This window comes from Lissotriton helveticus, chromosome 11, assembly GCF_964261635.1.
Source record: "Lissotriton helveticus chromosome 11, aLisHel1.1, whole genome shotgun sequence".
NCBI classification, from domain to species: Eukaryota; Metazoa; Chordata; class Amphibia; order Caudata; family Salamandridae; genus Lissotriton; species Lissotriton helveticus.
In genome coordinates this window covers 304,868,984-304,889,302 of record NC_136072.1, presented here as the reverse complement: position 1 = coordinate 304,889,302, position 20,319 = coordinate 304,868,984, and positions in this window count along the sequence as shown.

Here is a 20,319-nt window from a genome sequence, read left to right as displayed (position 1 = left end):
GAGCATAAGAGTCTCAACTTCACTCTTGCTGAACTGGTAGGATTTGGCTAAAGAGAAGATGGAAATGATGCTATTCATAGTTTCTATCATTCCCGTTAACTGTAGCATAACCCTTCCTCTCTCAACTTATCAGCTGGCTTAATTGCTACTGGTGTACCATATCCTAAAACTAAAGAAGTGAGAATGGTGCGCTGCCACTTGGCTGGCAAAAAGATCTATGTCCTAATGTACGTGCTACAATTGTTTAGAGAGTTTTAGCAAATGAGTCAAGGGAATGCAGAGAAGTATGGGAGGTTATAAACACAAATTGAGATTTGATTTTTTTATTGAGCTGTTGATTTTCACAATAAAACAGACTCCATAGTATAGATCTGGTAACCCTTTATATAAATCAAAACTTTTTGTATTGCTTATATTAAATGTACTAACAGTGGACTTTTCCATCTGCAGATTATACTGAATGACCAGCAGTGGCAGTGTTTCACAGCAGAGTTTCTCTGACTTGCCGAGACTGAAGCAAAAAAAAAAAGGAAGTCTTCTGGCATAGTGCATCATTTTACCAATTTACGTGGTAAGTAAAACGCCCAATCATTCTTTTGGGCATTAAAAAGATGTTCATAGCAACGGAATGTCCTCACTACTTTATAGTGGAAACCTGTGCCTGAATATCATTTCTGTCAAGAAAGAAGTAATATGGATCACATTATGTTGGTCATGATAGTTAATAAAAGACTGACTGACTCGAACTCTACTAAAACCTGCTTTAGATCCTGGTGATAGCAATGTTCCATTCGAGGAAATTGCTGCCTTTGAGGCTGAAATGCACCATCTCACGTATGAAAAATAGTGTTACATTCTCACGGTAGGAAGCTCATTTAACCTCTTCTCCTGCACTCTGTATGTTGGGCTCTGATACTCAAGATGGATTTTTGTTAAGGATAATCTGTCTTTGTACCCCCATCCCACTTTCAAAAAGGACACAGAGCTTTGACTGTTTCAGATTCCTTTACCATTCCCCCTCCTACGTGGCTGGCAGTCATGAATACGGATAGTAACCTACTGCATAACTTCTGATATCTCATCCTCCTGTGTGGTCAGCTTCCACAAGGACAATTGGTCCAGGGGGGCCTGACATCATAAAGCTAAAGCAAGAAGTTGTCTGACATGTGGTGCCATTCTGTTGCCTAGCAGTCTGACATCATAAAGCTAAAGCAAGATGCTTTCTGACATGAGAGCCACTCTGTTGCCTAACAAAGAGTAGGATACATTTATCTTGGTAATGATATGAGTTGCAGGGTAGACAGGATGCCCAACTGAAAGTGTTGATGGTAAGATGAAAGAAATTAGGACTTTATTTAGACTTCTATATTTGTATGAACGCAAGTTTGAGCATAAGAGTCTCAACTTCACTCTTGCTGAACTGGTAGGATTTGGCTAAAGAGAAGATGGAAATGATGCTATTCATAGTTTCTATCATTCCCGTTAACTGTAGCATAACCCTTCCTCTCTCAACTTATCAGCTGGCTTAATTGCTACTGGTGTACCATATCCTAAAACTAAAGAAGTGAGAATGGTGCGCTGCCACTTGGCTGGCAAAAAGATCTATGTCCTAATGTACGTGCTACAATTGTTTAGAGAGTTTTAGCAAATGAGTCAAGGGAATGCAGAGAAGTATGGGAGGTTATAAACACAAATTGAGATTTGATTTTTTTATTGAGCTGTTGATTTTCACAATAAAACAGACTCCATAGTATAGATCTGGTAACCCTTTATATAAATCAAAACTTTTTGTATTGCTTATATTAAATGTACTAACAGTGGACTTTTCCATCTGCAGATTATACTGAATGACCAGCAGTGGCAGTGTTTCACAGCAGAGTTTCTCTGAATTGCCGAGACTGAAGCAAAAAAAAAAAGGAAGTCTTCTGGCATAGTGCATCATTTTACCAATTTACGTGGTAAGTAAAACGCCCAATCATTCTTTTAGGCATTAAAAAGATGTTCATAGCAACGGAATGTCCTCACTACTTTATAGTGGAAACCTGTGCCTGAATATCATTTCTGTCAAGAAAGAAGTAATATGGATCACATTATGTTGGTCATGATAGTTAATAAAAGACTGACTGACTCGAACTCTACTAAAACCTGCTTTAGATCCTGGTGATAGCAATGTTCCATTCGAGGAAATTGCTGCCTTTGAGGCTGAAATGCACCATCTCACGTATGAAAAATAGTGTTACATTCTCACGGTAGGAAGCTCATTTAACCTCTTCTCCTGCACTCTGTATGTTGGGCTCTGATACTCAAGATGGATTTTTGTTAAGGATAATCTGTCTTTGTAACCCCTTCCCACTTTCAAAAAGGACACAGAGCTTTGACTGTTTCAGATTCCTTTACCATTCCCCCTCCTACGTGGCTGGCAGTCATGAATACGGATAGTAACCTACTGCATAACTTCTGATATCTCATCCTCCTGTGTGGTCAGCTTCCACAAGGACAATTGGTCCAAGGGTGTCTGACATCATAAAGCTAAAGCAAGAAGTTGCCTGACATGTGGTGCCATTCTGTTGCCTAGCAGTCTGACATCATCAAGCTAAAGCAAGATGCTTTCTGACATGAGAGCCACTCTGTTGCCTAACAAAGAGTAGGATACATTTATCTTGGTAATGATATGAGTTGCAGGGTAGACAGGATGCCCAACTGAAAGTGTTGATGGTAAGATGAAAGAAATTAGGACTTTATTTAGACTTATATATTTGTATGAACGCAAGTTTGAGCATAAGAGTCTCAACTTCACTGTTGCTGAACTGGTAGGATTTGGCTAAAGAGAAGATGGAAATGATGCTATTCATAGTTTCTATCATTCCCGTTAACTGTAGCATAACCCTTCCTCTCTCAGCTTATCAGCTGGCTTAATTGCTACTGGTGTACCATATCCTAAAACTAAAGAAGTGAGAATGGTGCGCTGCCACTTGGCTGGCAAAAAGATCTATGTCCTAATGTACGTGCTACAATTGTTTAGAGAGTTTTAGCAAATGAGTCAAGGGAATGCAGAGAAGTATGGGAGGTTATAAACACAAATTGAGATTTGATTTTTTTATTGAGCTGTTGATTTTCGCAATAAAACAGACTCCATAGTATAGATCTGGTAACCCTTTATATAAATCAAAACTTTTTGTATTGCTTATATTAAATGTACTAACAGTGGACTTTTCCATCTGCAGATTATACTGAATGACCAGCAGTGGCAGTGTTTCACAGCAGAGTTTCTCTGACTTGCCGAGACTGAAGCAAAAAAAAAAAGGAAGTCTTCTGGCATAGTGCATCATTTTACCAATTTACGTGGTAAGTAAAACGCCCAATCATTCTTTTGGGCATTAAAAAGATGTTCATAGCAACGGAATGTCCTCACTACTTTATAGTGGAAACCTGTGCCTGAATATCATTTCTGTCAAGAAAGAAGTAATATGGATCACATTATGTTGGTCATGATAGTTAATAAAAGACTGACTGACTCGAACTCTACTAAAACCTGCTTTAGATCCTGGTGATAGCAATGTTCCATTCGAGGAAATTGCTGCCTTTGAGGCTGAAATGCACCATCTCACGTATGAAAAATAGTGTTACATTCTCACGGTAGGAAGCTCTTTTAACCTCTTCTCCTGCACTCTGTATGTTGGGCTCTGATACTCAAGATGGATTTTTGTTAAGGATAATCTGTCTTTGTACCCCCATCCCACTTTCAAAAAGGACACAGAGCTTTGACTGTTTCAGATTCCTTTACCATTCCCCCTCCTACGTGGCTGGCAGTCATGAATACGGATAGTAACCTACTGCATAACTTCTGATATCTCATCCTCCTGTGTGGTCAGCTTCCACAAGGACAATTGGTCCAGGGGGGCCTGACATCATAAAGCTAAAGCAAGAAGTTGTCTGACATGTGGTGCCATTCTGTTGCCTAGCAGTCTGACATCATAAAGCTAAAGCAAGATGCTTTCTGACATGAGAGCCACTCTGTTGCCTAACAAAGAGTAGGATACATTTATCTTGGTAATGATATGAGTTGCAGGGTAGACAGGATGCCCAACTGAAAGTGTTGATGGTAAGATGAAAGAAATTAGGACTTTATTTAGACTTCTATATTTGTATGAACGCAAGTTTGAGCATAAGAGTCTCAACTTCACTCTTGCTGAACTGGTAGGATTTGGCTAAAGAGAAGATGGAAATGATGCTATTCATAGTTTCTATCATTCCCGTTAACTGTAGCATAACCCTTCCTCTCTCAACTTATCAGCTGGCTTAATTGCTACTGGTGTACCATATCCTAAAACTAAAGAAGTGAGAATGGTGCGCTGCCACTTGGCTGGCAAAAAGATCTATGTCCTAATGTACGTGCTACAATTGTTTAGAGAGTTTTAGCAAATGAGTCAAGGGAATGCAGAGAAGTATGGGAGGTTATAAACACAAATTGAGATTTGATTTTTTTATTGAGCTGTTGATTTTCACAATAAAACAGACTCCATAGTATAGATCTGGTAACCCTTTATATAAATCAAAACTTTTTGTATTGCTTATATTAAATGTACTAACAGTGGACTTTTCCATCTGCAGATTATACTGAATGACCAGCAGTGGCAGTGTTTCACAGCAGAGTTTCTCTGACTTGCCGAGACTGAAGCAAAAAAAAAAGGAAGTCTTCTGGCATAGTGCATCATTTTACCAATTTACGTGGTAAGTAAAACGCCCAATCATTCTTTTGGGCATTAAAAAGATGTTCATAGCAACGGAATGTCCTCACTACTTTATAGTGGAAACCTGTGCCTGAATATCATTTCTGTCAAGAAAGAAGTAATATGGATCACATTATGTTGGTCATGATAGTTGATAAAAGACTGACTGACTCGAACTCTACTAAAACCTGCTTTAGATCCTGGTGATAGCAATGTTCCATTCGAGGAAATTGCTGCCTTTGAGGCTGAAATGCACCATCTCACGTATGAAAAATAGTGTTACATTCTCACGGTAGGAAGCTCATTTAACCTCTTCTCCTGCACTCTGTATGTTGGGCTCTGATACTCAAGATGGATTTTTGTTAAGGATAATCTGTCTTTGTACCCCCATCCCACTTTCAAAAAGGACACAGAGCTTTGACTGTTTCAGATTCCTTTACCATTCCCCCTCCTACGTGGCTGGCAGTCATGAATACGGATAGTAACCTACTGCATAACTTCTGATATCTCATCCTCCTGTGTGGTCAGCTTCCACAAGGACAATTGGTCCAGGGGGGCCTGACATCATAAAGCTAAAGCAAGAAGTTGTCTGACATGTGGTGCCATTCTGTTGCCTAGCAGTCTGACATCATAAAGCTAAAGCAAGATGCTTTCTGACATGAGAGCCACTCTGTTGCCTAACAAAGAGTAGGATACATTTATCTTGGTAATGATATGAGTTGCCGGGTAGACAGGATGCCCAACTGAAAGTGTTGATGGTAAGATGAAAGAAATTAGGACTTTATTTAGACTTCTATATTTGTATGAACGCATGTTTGAGCATAAGAGTCTCAACTTCACTCTTGCTGAACTGGTAGGATTTGGCTAAAGAGAAGATGGAAATGATGCTATTCATAGTTTCTATCATTCCCGTTAACTGTAGCATAACCCTTCCTCTCTCAACTTATCAGCTGGCTTAATTGCTACTGGTGTACCATATCCTAAAACTAAAGAAGTGAGAATGGTGCGCTGCCACTTGGCTGGCAAAAAGATCTATGTCCTAATGTACGTGCTACAATTGTTTAGAGAGTTTTAGCAAATGAGTCAAGGGAATGCAGAGAAGTATGGGAGGTTATAAACACAAATTGAGATTTGATTTTTTTATTGAGCTGTTGATTTTCACAATAAAACAGACTCCATAGTATAGATCTGGTAACCCTTTATATAAATCAAAACTTTTTGTATTGCTTATATTAAATGTACTAACAGTGGACTTTTCCATCTGCAGATTATACTGAATGACCAGCAGTGGCAGTGTTTCACAGCAGAGTTTCTCTGACTTGCCGAGACTGAAGCAAAAAAAAAAGGAAGTCTTCTGGCATAGTGCATCATTTTACCAATTTACGTGGTAAGTAAAACGCCCAATCATTCTTTTGGGCATTAAAAAGATGTTCATAGCAACGGAATGTCCTCACTACTTTATAGTGGAAACCTGTGCCTGAATATCATTTCTGTCAAGAAAGAAGTAATATGGATCACATTATGTTGGTCATGATAGTTAATAAAAGACTGACTGACTCGAACTCTACTAAAACCTGCTTTAGATCCTGGTGATAGCAATGTTCCATTCGAGGAAATTGCTGCCTTTGAGGCTGAAATGCACCATCTCACGTATGAAAAATAGTGTTACATTCTCACGGTAGGAAGCTCATTTAACCTCTTCTCCTGCACTCTGTATGTTGGGCTCTGATACTCAAGATGGATTTTTGTTAAGGATAATCTGTCTTTGTACCCCCATCCCACTTTCAAAAAGGACACAGAGCTTTGACTGTTTCAGATTCCTTTACCATTCCCCCTCCTACGTGGCTGGCAGTCATGAATACGGATAGTAACCTACTGCATAACTTCTGATATCTCATCCTCCTGTGTGGTCAGCTTCCACAAGGACAATTGGTCCAGGGGGGCCTGACATCATAAAGCTAAAGCAAGAAGTTGTCTGACATGTGGTGCCATTCTGTTGCCTAGCAGTCTGACATCATAAAGCTAAAGCAAGATGCTTTCTGACATGAGAGCCACTCTGTTGCCTAACAAAGAGTAGGATACATTTATCTTGGTAATGATATGAGTTGCAGGGTAGACAGGATGCCCAACTGAAAGTGTTGATGGTTAGATGAAAGAAATTAGGACTTTATTTAGACTTCTATATTTGTATGAACGCAAGTTTGAGCATAAGAGTCTCAGCTTCACTCTTGCTGAACTGGTAGGATTTGGCTAAAGAGAAGATGGAAATGATGCTATTCATAGTTTCTATCATTCCCGTTAACTGTAGCATAACCCTTCCTCTCTCAACTTATCAGCTGGCTTAATTGCTACTGGTGTACCATATCCTAAAACTAAAGAAGTGAGAATGGTGCGCTGCCACTTGGCTGGCAAAAAGATCTATGTCCTAATGTACGTGCTACAATTGTTTAGAGAGTTTTAGCAAATGAGTCAAGGGAATGCAGAGAAGTATGGGAGGTTATAAACACAAATTGAGATTTGATTTTTTTATTGAGCTGTTGATTTTCACAATAAAACAGACTCCATAGTATAGATCTGGTAACCCTTTATATAAATCAAAACTTTTTGTATTGCTTATATTAAATGTACTAACAGTGGACTTTTCCATCTGCAGATTATACTGAATGACCAGCAGTGGCAGTGTTTCACAGCAGAGTTTCTCTGACTTGCCGAGACTGAAGCAAAAAAAAAAGGAAGTCTTCTGGCATAGTGCATCATTTTACCAATTTACGTGGTAAGTAAAACGCCCAATCATTCTTTTGGGCATTAAAAAGATGTTCATAGCAACGGAATGTCCTCACTACTTTATAGTGGAAACCTGTGCCTGAATATCATTTCTGTCAAGAAAGAAGTAATATGGATCACATTATGTTGGTCATGATAGTTAATAAAAGACTGACTGACTCGAACTCTACTAAAACCTGCTTTAGATCCTGGTGATAGCAATGTTCCATTCGAGGAAATTGCTGCCTTTGAGGCTGAAATGCACCATCTCACGTATGAAAAATAGTGTTACATTCTCACGGTAGGAAGCTCATTTAACATCTTCTCCTGCACTCTGTATGTTGGGCTCTGATACTCAAGATGGATTTTTGTTAAGGATAATCTGTCTTTGTACCCCCATCCCACTTTCAAAAAGGACACAGAGCTTTGACTGTTTCAGATTCCTTTACCATTCCCCCTCCTACGTGGCTGGCAGTCATGAATACGGATAGTAACCTACTGCATAACTTCTGATATCTCATCCTCCTGTGTGGTCAGCTTCCACAAGGACAATTGGTCCAGGGGGGCCTGACATCATAAAGCTAAAGCAAGAAGTTGTCTGACATGTGGTGCCATTCTGTTGCCTAGCAGTCTGACATCATAAAGCTAAAGCAAGATGCTTTCTGACATGAGAGCCACTCTGTTGCCTAACAAAGAGTAGGATACATTTATCTTGGTAATGATATGAGTTGCAGGGTAGACAGGATGCCCAACTGAAAGTGTTGATGGTAAGATGAAAGAAATTAGGACTTTATTTAGACTTCTATATTTGTATGAACGCAAGTTTGAGCATAAGAGTCTCAACTTCACTCTTGCTGAACTGGTAGGATTTGGCTAAAGAGAAGATGGAAATGATGCTATTCATAGTTTCTATCATTCCCGTTAACTGTAGCATAACCCTTCCTCTCTCAACTTATCAGCTGGCTTAATTGCTACTGGTGTACCATATCCTAAAACTAAAGAAGTGAGAATGGTGCGCTGCCACTTGGCTGGCAAAAAGATCTATGTCCTAATGTACGTGCTACAATTGTTTAGAGAGTTTTAGCAAATGAGTCAAGGGAATGCAGAGAAGTATGGGAGGTTATAAACACAAATTGAGATTTGATTTTTTTATTGAGCTGTTGATTTTCACAATAAAACAGACTCCATAGTATAGATCTGGTAACCCTTTATATAAATCAAAACTTTTTGTATTGCTTATATTAAATGTACTAACAGTGGACTTTTCCATCTGCAGATTATACTGAATGACCAGCAGTGGCAGTGTTTCACAGCAGAGTTTCTCTGACTTGCCGAGACTGAAGCAAAAAAAAAAAGGAAGTCTTCTGGCATAGTGCATCATTTTACCAATTTACGTGGTAAGTAAAATGCCCAATCATTCTTTTGGGCATTAAAAAGATGTTCATAGCAACGGAATGTCCTCACTACTTTATAGTGGAAACCTGTGCCTGAATATCATTTCTGTCAAGAAAGAAGTAATATGGATCACATTATGTTGGTCATGATAGTTAATAAAAGACTGACTGACTCGAACTCTACTAAAACCTGCTTTAGATCCTGGTGATAGCAATGTTCCATTCGAGGAAATTGCTGCCTTTGAGGCTGAAATGCACCATCTCACGTATGAAAAATAGTGTTACATTCTCACGGTAGGAAGCTCATTTAACCTCTTCTCCCGCACTCTGTATGTTGGGCTCTGATACTCAAGATGGATTTTTGTTAAGGATAATCTGTCTTTGTACCCCCATCCCACTTTCAAAAAGGACACAGAGCTTTGACTGTTTCAGATTCCTTTACCATTCCCCCTCCTACGTGGCTGGCAGTCATGAATACGGATAGTAACCTACTGCATAACTTCTGATATCTCATCCTCCTGTGTGGTCAGCTTCCACAAGGACAATTGGTCCAGGGGGGCCTGACATCATAAAGCTAAAGCAAGAAGTTGTCTGACATGTGGTGCCATTCTGTTGCCTAGCAGTCTGACATCATAAAGCTAAAGCAAGATGCTTTCTGACATGAGAGCCACTCTGTTGCCTAACAAAGAGTAGGATACATTTATCTTGGTAATGATATGAGTTGCAGGGTAGACAGGATGCCCAACTGAAAGTGTTGATGGTAAGATGAAAGAAATTAGGACTTTATTTAGACTTCTATATTTGTATGAACGCAAGTTTGAGCATAAGAGTCTCAACTTCACTCTTGCTGAACTGGTAGGATTTGGCTAAAGAGAAGATGGAAATGATGCTATTCATAGTTTCTATCATTCCCGTTAACTGTAGCATAACCCTTCCTCTCTCAACTTATCAGCTGGCTTAATTGCTACTGGTGTACCATATCCTAAAACTAAAGAAGTGAGAATGGTGCGCTGCCACTTGGCTGGCAAAAAGATCTATGTCCTAATGTACGTGCTACAATTGTTTAGAGAGTTTTAGCAAATGAGTCAAGGGAATGCAGAGAAGTATGGGAGGTTATAAACACAAATTGAGATTTGATTTTTTTATTGAGCTGTTGATTTTCACAATAAAACAGACTCCATAGTATAGATCTGGTAACCCTTTATATAAATCAAAACTTTTTGTATTGCTTATATTAAATGTACTAACAGTGGACTTTTCCATCTGCAGATTATACTGAATGACCAGCAGTGGCAGTGTTTCACAGCAGAGTTTCTCTGACTTGCCGAGACTGAAGCAAAAAAAAAAAGGAAGTCTTCTGGCATAGTGCATCATTTTACCAATTTACGTGGTAAGTAAAACGCCCAATCATTCTTTTGGGCATTAAAAAGATGTTCATAGCAACGGAATGTCCTCACTACTTTATAGTGGAAACCTGTGCCTGAATATCATTTCTGTCAAGAAAGAAGTAATATGGATCACATTATGTTGGTCATGATAGTTAATAAAAGACTGACTGACTCGAACTCTACTAAAACCTGCTTTAGATCCTGGTGATAGCAATGTTCCATTCGAGGAAATTGCTGCCTTTGAGGCTGAAATGCACCATCTCACGTATGAAAAATAGTGTTACATTCTCACGGTAGGAAGCTCATTTAACCTCTTCTCCTGCACTCTGTATGTTGGGCTCTGATACTCAAGATGGATTTTTGTTAAGGATAATCTGTCTTTGTACCCCCATCCCACTTTCAAAAAGGACACAGAGCTTTGACTGTTTCAGATTCCTTTACCATTCCCCCTCCTACGTGGCTGGCAGTCATGAATACGGATAGTAACCTACTGCATAACTTCTGATATCTCATCCTCCTGTGTGGTCAGCTTCCACAAGGACAATTGGTCCAGGGGGGCCTGACATCATAAAGCTAAAGCAAGAAGTTGTCTGACATGTGGTGCCATTCTGTTGCCTAGCAGTCTGACATCATAAAGCTAAAGCAAGATGCTTTCTGACATGAGAGCCACTCTGTTGCCTAACAAAGAGTAGGATACATTTATCTTGGTAATGATATGAGTTGCAGGGTAGACAGGATGCCCAACTGAAAGTGTTGATGGTAAGATGAAAGAAATTAGGACTTTATTTAGACTTCTATATTTGTATGAACGCAAGTTTGAGCATAAGAGTCTCAACTTCACTCTTGCTGAACTGGTAGGATTTGGCTAAAGAGAAGATGGAAATGATGCTATTCATAGTTTCTATCATTCCCGTTAACTGTAGCATAACCCTTCCTCTCTCAACTTATCAGCTGGCTTAATTGCTACTGGTGTACCATATCCTAAAACTAAAGAAGTGAGAATGGTGCGCTGCCACTTGGCTGGCAAAAAGATCTATGTCCTAATGTACGTGCTACAATTGTTTAGAGAGTTTTAGCAAATGAGTCAAGGGAATGCAGAGAAGTATGGGAGGTTATAAACACAAATTGAGATTTGATTTTTTTATTGAGCTGTTGATTTTCACAATAAAACAGACTCCATAGTATAGATCTGGTAACCCTTTATATAAATCAAAACTTTTTGTATTGCTTATATTAAATGTACTAACAGTGGACTTTTCCATCTGCAGATTATACTGAATGACCAGCAGTGGCAGTGTTTCACAGCAGAGTTTCTCTGACTTGCCGAGACTGAAGCAAAAAAAAAAAGGAAGTCTTCTGGCATAGTGCATCATTTTACCAATTTACGTGGTAAGTAAAACGCCCAATCATTCTTTTGGGCATTAAAAAGATGTTCATAGCAACGGAATGTCCTCACTACTTTATAGTGGAAACCTGTGCCTGAATATCATTTCTGTCAAGAAAGAAGTAATATGGATCACATTATGTTGGTCATGATAGTTAATAAAAGACTGACTGACTCGAACTCTACTAAAACCTGCTTTAGATCCTGGTGATAGCAATGTTCCATTCGAGGAAATTGCTGCCTTTGAGGCTGAAATGCACCATCTCACGTATGAAAAATAGTGTTACATTCTCACGGTAGGAAGCTCATTTAACCTCTTCTCCTGCACTCTGTATGTTGGGCTCTGATACTCAAGATGGATTTTTGTTAAGGATAATCTGTCTTTGTACCCCCATCCCACTTTCAAAAAGGACACAGAGCTTTGACTGTTTCAGATTCCTTTACCATTCCCCCTCCTACGTGGCTGGCAGTCATGAATACGGATAGTAACCTACTGCATAACTTCTGATATCTCATCCTCCTGTGTGGTCAGCTTCCACAAGGACAATTGGTCCAGGGGGGCCTGACATCATAAAGCTAAAGCAAGAAGTTGTCTGACATGTGGTGCCATTCTGTTGCCTAGCAGTCTGACATCATAAAGCTAAAGCAAGATGCTTTCTGACATGAGAGCCACTCTGTTGCCTAACAAAGAGTAGGATACATTTATCTTGGTAATGATATGAGTTGCAGGGTAGACAGGATGCCCAACTGAAAGTGTTGATGGTAAGATGAAAGAAATTAGGACTTTATTTAGACTTCTATATTTGTATGAACGCAAGTTTGAGCATAAGAGTCTCAACTTCACTCTTGCTGAACTGGTAGGATTTGGCTAAAGAGAAGATGGAAATGATGCTATTCATAGTTTCTATCATTCCCGTTAACTGTAGCATAACCCTTCCTCTCTCAACTTATCAGCTGGCTTAATTGCTACTGGTGTACCATATCCTAAAACTAAAGAAGTGAGAATGGTGCGCTGCCACTTGGCTGGCAAAAAGATCTATGTCCTAATGTACGTGCTACAATTGTTTAGAGAGTTTTAGCAAATGAGTCAAGGGAATGCAGAGAAGTATGGGAGGTTATAAACACAAATTGAGATTTGATTTTTTTATTGAGCTGTTGATTTTCACAATAAAACAGACTCCATAGTATAGATCTGGTAACCCTTTATATAAATCAAAACTTTTTGTATTGCTTATATTAAATGTACTAACAGTGGACTTTTCCATCTGCAGATTATACTGAATGACCAGCAGTGGCAGTGTTTCACAGCAGAGTTTCTCTGAATTGCCGAGACTGAAGCAAAAAAAAAAAAGGAAGCCTTCTGGCATAGTGCATCATTTTACCAATTTACGTGGTAAGTAAAACGCCCAATCATTCTTTTAGGCATTAAAAAGATGTTCATAGCAACGGAATGTCCTCACTACTTTATAGTGGAAACCTGTGCCTGAATATCATTTCTGTCAAGAAAGAAGTAATATGGATCACATTATGTTGGTCATGATAGTTAATAAAAGACTGACTGACTCGAACTCTACTAAAACCTGCTTTAGATCCTGGTGATAGCAATGTTCCATTCGAGGAAATTGCTGCCTTTGAGGCTGAAATGCACCATCTCACGTATGAAAAATAGTGTTACATTCTCACGGTAGGAAGCTCATTTAACCTCTTCTCCTGCACTCTGTATGTTGGGCTCTGATACTCAAGATGGATTTTTGTTAAGGATAATCTGTCTTTGTAACCCCTTCCCACTTTCAAAAAGGACACAGAGCTTTGACTGTTTCAGATTCCTTTACCATTCCCCCTCCTACGTGGCTGGCAGTCATGAATACGGATAGTAACCTACTGCATAACTTCTGATATCTCATCCTCCTGTGTGGTCAGCTTCCACAAGGACAATTGGTCCAAGGGTGTCTGACATCATAAAGCTAAAGCAAGAAGTTGCCTGACATGTGGTGCCATTCTGTTGCCTAGCAGTCTGACATCATCAAGCTAAAGCAAGATGCTTTCTGACATGAGAGCCACTCTGTTGCCTAACAAAGAGTAGGATACATTTATCTTGGTAATGATATGAGTTGCAGGGTAGACAGGATGCCCAACTGAAAGTGTTGATGGTAAGATGAAAGAAATTAGGACTTTATTTAGACTTATATATTTGTATGAACGCAAGTTTGAGCATAAGAGTCTCAACTTCACTGTTGCTGAACTGGTAGGATTTGGCTAAAGAGAAGATGGAAATGATGCTATTCATAGTTTCTATCATTCCCGTTAACTGTAGCATAACCCTTCCTCTCTCAGCTTATCAGCTGGCTTAATTGCTACTGGTGTACCATATCCTAAAACTAAAGAAGTGAGAATGGTGCGCTGCCACTTGGCTGGCAAAAAGATCTATGTCCTAATGTACGTGCTACAATTGTTTAGAGAGTTTTAGCAAATGAGTCAAGGGAATGCAGAGAAGTATGGGAGGTTATAAACACAAATTGAGATTTGATTTTTTTATTGAGCTGTTGATTTTCGCAATAAAACAGACTCCATAGTATAGATCTGGTAACCCTTTATATAAATCAAAACTTTTTGTATTGCTTATATTAAATGTACTAACAGTGGACTTTTCCATCTGCAGATTATACTGAATGACCAGCAGTGGCAGTGTTTCACAGCAGAGTTTCTCTGACTTGCCGAGACTGAAGCAAAAAAAAAAAAGGAAGTCTTCTGGCATAGTGCATCATTTTACCAATTTACGTGGTAAGTAAAACGCCCAATCATTCTTTTGGGCATTAAAAAGATGTTCATAGCAACGGAATGTCCTCACTACTTTATAGTGGAAACCTGTGCCTGAATATCATTTCTGTCAAGAAAGAAGTAATATGGATCACATTATGTTGGTCATGATAGTTAATAAAAGACTGACTGACTCGAACTCTACTAAAACCTGCTTTAGATCCTGGTGATAGCAATGTTCCATTCGAGGAAATTGCTGCCTTTGAGGCTGAAATGCACCATCTCACGTATGAAAAATAGTGTTACATTCTCACGGTAGGAAGCTCTTTTAACCTCTTCTCCTGCACTCTGTATGTTGGGCTCTGATACTCAAGATGGATTTTTGTTAAGGATAATCTGTCTTTGTACCCCCATCCCACTTTCAAAAAGGACACAGAGCTTTGACTGTTTCAGATTCCTTTACCATTCCCCCTCCTACGTGGCTGGCAGTCATGAATACGGATAGTAACCTACTGCATAACTTCTGATATCTCATCCTCCTGTGTGGTCAGCTTCCACAAGGACAATTGGTCCAGGGGGGCCTGACATCATAAAGCTAAAGCAAGAAGTTGTCTGACATGTGGTGCCATTCTGTTGCCTAGCAGTCTGACATCATAAAGCTAAAGCAAGATGCTTTCTGACATGAGAGCCACTCTGTTGCCTAACAAAGAGTAGGATACATTTATCTTGGTAATGATATGAGTTGCAGGGTAGACAGGATGCCCAACTGAAAGTGTTGATGGTAAGATGAAAGAAATTAGGACTTTATTTAGACTTCTATATTTGTATGAACGCAAGTTTGAGCATAAGAGTCTCAACTTCACTCTTGCTGAACTGGTAGGATTTGGCTAAAGAGAAGATGGAAATGATGCTATTCATAGTTTCTATCATTCCCGTTAACTGTAGCATAACCCTTCCTCTCTCAACTTATCAGCTGGCTTAATTGCTACTGGTGTACCATATCCTAAAACTAAAGAAGTGAGAATGGTGCGCTGCCACTTGGCTGGCAAAAAGATCTATGTCCTAATGTACGTGCTACAATTGTTTAGAGAGTTTTAGCAAATGAGTCAAGGGAATGCAGAGAAGTATGGGAGGTTATAAACACAAATTGAGATTTGATTTTTTTATTGAGCTGTTGATTTTCACAATAAAACAGACTCCATAGTATAGATCTGGTAACCCTTTATATAAATCAAAACTTTTTGTATTGCTTATATTAAATGTACTAACAGTGGACTTTTCCATCTGCAGATTATACTGAATGACCAGCAGTGGCAGTGTTTCACAGCAGAGTTTCTCTGACTTGCCGAGACTGAAGCAAAAAAAAAAAGGAAGTCTTCTGGCATAGTGCATCATTTTACCAATTTACGTGGTAAGTAAAACGCCCAATCATTCTTTTGGGCATTAAAAAGATGTTCATAGCAACGGAATGTCCTCACTACTTTATAGTGGAAACCTGTGCCTGAATATCATTTCTGTCAAGAAAGAAGTAATATGGATCACATTATGTTGGTCATGATAGTTAATAAAAGACTGACTGACTCGAACTCTACTAAAACCTGCTTTAGATCCTGGTGATAGCAATGTTCCATTCGAGGAAATTGCTGCCTTTGAGGCTGAAATGCACCATCTCACGTATGAAAAATAGTGTTACATTCTCACGGTAGGAAGCTCATTTAACCTCTTCTCCTGCACTCTGTATGTTGGGCTCTGATACTCAAGATGGATTTTTGTTAAGGATAATCTGTCTTTGTACCCCCATCCCACTTTCAAAAAGGACACAGAGCTTTGACTGTTTCAGATTCCTTTACCATTCCCCCTCTTACGTGGCTGGCAGTCATGAATACGGATAGTAACCTACTGCATAACTTCTGATATCTCATCCTCCTGTGTGGTCAGCTTCCACAAGGACAATTGGTCCAGGGGGGCCTGACATCATAAAGCTAAAGCAAGAAGTTGTCTGACATGTGGTGCCATTCTGTTGCCTAGCAGTCTGACATCATAAAGCTAAAGCAAGATGCTTTCTGACATGAGAGCCACTCTGTTGCCTAACAAAGAGTAGGATACATTTATCTTGGTAATGATATGAGTTGCAGGGTAGACAGGATGCCCAACTGAAAGTGTTGATGGTAAGATGAAAGAAATTAGGACTTTATTTAGACTTCTATATTTGTATGAACGCAAGTTTGAGCATAAGAGTCTCAACTTCACTCTTGCTGAACTGGTAGGATTTGGCTAAAGAGAAGATGGAAATGATGCTATTCATAGTTTCTATCATTCCCGTTAACTGTAGCATAACCCTTCCTCTCTCAACTTATCAGCTGGCTTAATTGCTACTGGTGTACCATATCCTAAAACTAAAGAAGTGAGAATGGTGCGCTGCCACTTGGCTGGCAAAAAGATCTATGTCCTAATGTACGTGCTACAATTGTTTAGAGAGTTTTAGCAAATGAGTCAAGGGAATGCAGAGAAGTATGGGAGGTTATAAACACAAATTGAGATTTGATTTTTTTATTGAGCTGTTGATTTTCACAATAAAACAGACTCCATAGTATAGATCTGGTAACCCTTTATATAAATCAAAACTTTTTGTATTGCTTATATTAAATGTACTAACAGTGGACTTTTCCATCTGCAGATTATACTGAATGACCAGCAGTGGCAGTGTTTCACAGCAGAGTTTCTCTGAATTGCCGAGACTGAAGCAAAAAAAAAAAGGAAGTCTTCTGGCATAGTGCATCATTTTACCAATTTACGTGGTAAGTAAAACGCCCAATCATTCTTTTGGGCATTAAAAAGATGTTCATAGCAACGGAATGTCCTCACTACTTTATAGTGGAAACCTGTGCCTGAATATCATTTCTGTCAAGAAAGAAGTAATATGGATCACATTATGTTGGTCATGATAGTTAATAAAAGACTGACTGACTCGAACTCTACTAAAACCTGCTTTAGATCCTGGTGATAGCAATGTTCCATTCGAGGAAATTGCTGCCTTTGAGGCTGAAATGCACCATCTCACGTATGAAAAATAGTGTTACATTCTCACGGTAGGAAGCTCATTTAACCTCTTCTCCTGCACTCTGTATGTTGGGCTCTGATACTCAAGATGGATTTTTGTTAAGGATAATCTGTCTTTGTACCCCCATCCCACTTTCAAAAAGGACACAGAGCTTTGACTGTTTCAGATTCCTTTACCATTCCCCCTCCTACGTGGCTGGCAGTCATGAATACGGATAGTAACCTACTGCATAACTTCTGATATCTCATCCTCCTGTGTGGTCAGCTTCCACAAGGACAATTGGTCCAGGGGGGCCTGACATCATAAAGCTAAAGCAAGAAGTTGTCTGACATGTGGTGCCATTCTGTTGCCTAGCAGTCTGACATCATAAAGCTAAAGCAAGATGCTTTCTGACATGAGAGCCACTCTGTTGCCTAACAAAGAGTAGGATACATTTATCTTGGTAATGATATGAGTTGCAGGGTAGACAGGATGCCCAACTGAAAGTGTTGATGGTAAGATGAAAGAAATTAGGACTTTATTTAGACTTCTATATTTGTATGAACGCAAGTTTGAGCATAAGAGTCTCAACTTCACTCTTGCTGAACTGGTAGGATTTGGCTAAAGAGAAGATGGAAATGATGCTATTCATAGTTTCTATCATTCCCGTTAACTGTAGCATAACCCTTCCTCTCTCAACTTATCAGCTGGCTTAATTGCTACTGGTGTACCATATCCTAAAACTAAAGAAGTGAGAATGGTGCGCTGCCACTTGGCTGGCAAAAAGATCTATGTCCTAATGTACGTGCTACAATTGTTTAGAGAGTTTTAGCAAATGAGTCAAGGGAATGCAGAGAAGTATGGGAGGTTATAAACACAAATTGAGATTTGATTTTTTTATTGAGCTGTTGATTTTCACAATAAAACAGACTCCATAGTATAGATCTGGTAACCCTTTATATAAATCAAAACTTTTTGTATTGCTTATATTAAATGTACTAACAGTGGACTTTTCCATCTGCAGATTATACTGAATGACCAGCAGTGGCAGTGTTTCACAGCAGAGTTTCTCTGAATTGCCGAGACTGAAGCAAAAAAAAAGGAAGTCTTCTGGCATAGTGCATCATTTTACCAATTTACGTGGTAAGTAAAACGCCCAATCATTCTTTTGGGCATTAAAAAGATGTTCATAGCAACGGAATGTCCTCACTACTTTATAGTGGAAACCTGTGCCTGAATATCATTTCTGTCAAGAAAGAAGTAATATGGATCACATTATGTTGGTCATGATAGTTAATAAAAGACTGACTGACTCGAACTCTACTAAAACCTGCTTTAGATCCTGGTGATAGCAATGTTCCATTCGAGGAAATTGCTGCCTTTGAGGCTGAAATGCACCATCTCACGTATGAAAAATAGTGTTACATTCTCACGGTAGGAAGCTCATTTAACCTCTTCTCCTGCACTCTGTATGTTGGGCTCTGATACTCAAGATGGATTTTTGTTAAGGATAATCTGTCTTTGTACCCCCATCCCACTTTCAAAAAGGACACAGAGCTTTGACTGTTTCAGATTCCTTTACCATTCCCCCTCCTACGTGGCTGGCAGTCATGAATACGGATAGTAACCTACTGCATAACTTCTGATATCTCATCCTCCTGTGTGGTCAGCTTCCACAAGGACAATTGGTCCAGGGGGGCCTGACATCATAAAGCTAAAGCAAGAAGTTGTCTGACATGTGGTGCCATTCTGTTGCCTAGCAGTCTGACATCATAAAGCTAAAGCAAGATGCTTTCTGACATGAGAGCCACTCTGTTGCCTAACAAAGAGTAGGATACATTTATCTTGGTAATGATATGAGTTGCAGGGTAGACAGGATGCCCAACTGAAAGTGTTGATGGTAAGATGAAAGAAATTAGGACTTTATTTAGACTTCTATATTTGTATGAACGCAAGTTTGAGCATAAGAGTCTCAACTTCACTCTTGCTGAACTGGTAGGATTTGGCTAAAGAGAAGATGGAAATGATGCTATTCATAGTTTCTATCATTCCCGTTAACTGTAGCATAACCCTTCCTCTCTCAACTTATCAGCTGGCTTAATTGCTACTGGTGTACCATATCCTAAAACTAAAGAAGTGAGAATGGTGCGCTGCCACTTGGCTGGCAAAAAGATCTATGTCCTAATGTACGTGCTACAATTGTTTAGAGAGTTTTAGCAAATGAGTCAAGGGAATGCAGAGAAGTATGGGAGGTTATAAACACAAATTGAGATTTGATTTTTTTATTGAGCTGTTGATTTTCACAATAAAACAGACTCCATAGTATAGATCTGGTAACCCTTTATATAAATCAAAACTTTTTGTATTGCTTATATTAAATGTACTAACAGTGGACTTTTCCATCTGCAGATTATACTGAATGACCAGCAGTGGCAGTGTTTCACAGCAGAGTTTCTCTGAATTGCCGAGACTGAAGCAAAAAAAAAAAGGAAGTCTTCTGGCATAGTGCATCATTTTACCAATTTACGTGGTAAGTAAAACGCCCAATCATTCTTTTAGGCATTAAAAAGATGTTCATAGCAACGGAATGTCCTCACTACTTTATAGTGGAAACCTGTGCCTGAATATCATTTCTGTCAAGAAAGAAGTAATATGGATCACATTATGTTGGTCATGATAGTTAATAAAAGACTGACTGACTCGAACTCTACTAAAACCTGCTTTAGATCCTGGTGATAGCAATGTTCCATTCGAGGAAATTGCTGCCTTTGAGGCTGAAATGCACCATCTCACGTATGAAAAATAGTGTTACATTCTCACGGTAGGAAGCTCATTTAACCTCTTCTCCTGCACTCTGTATGTT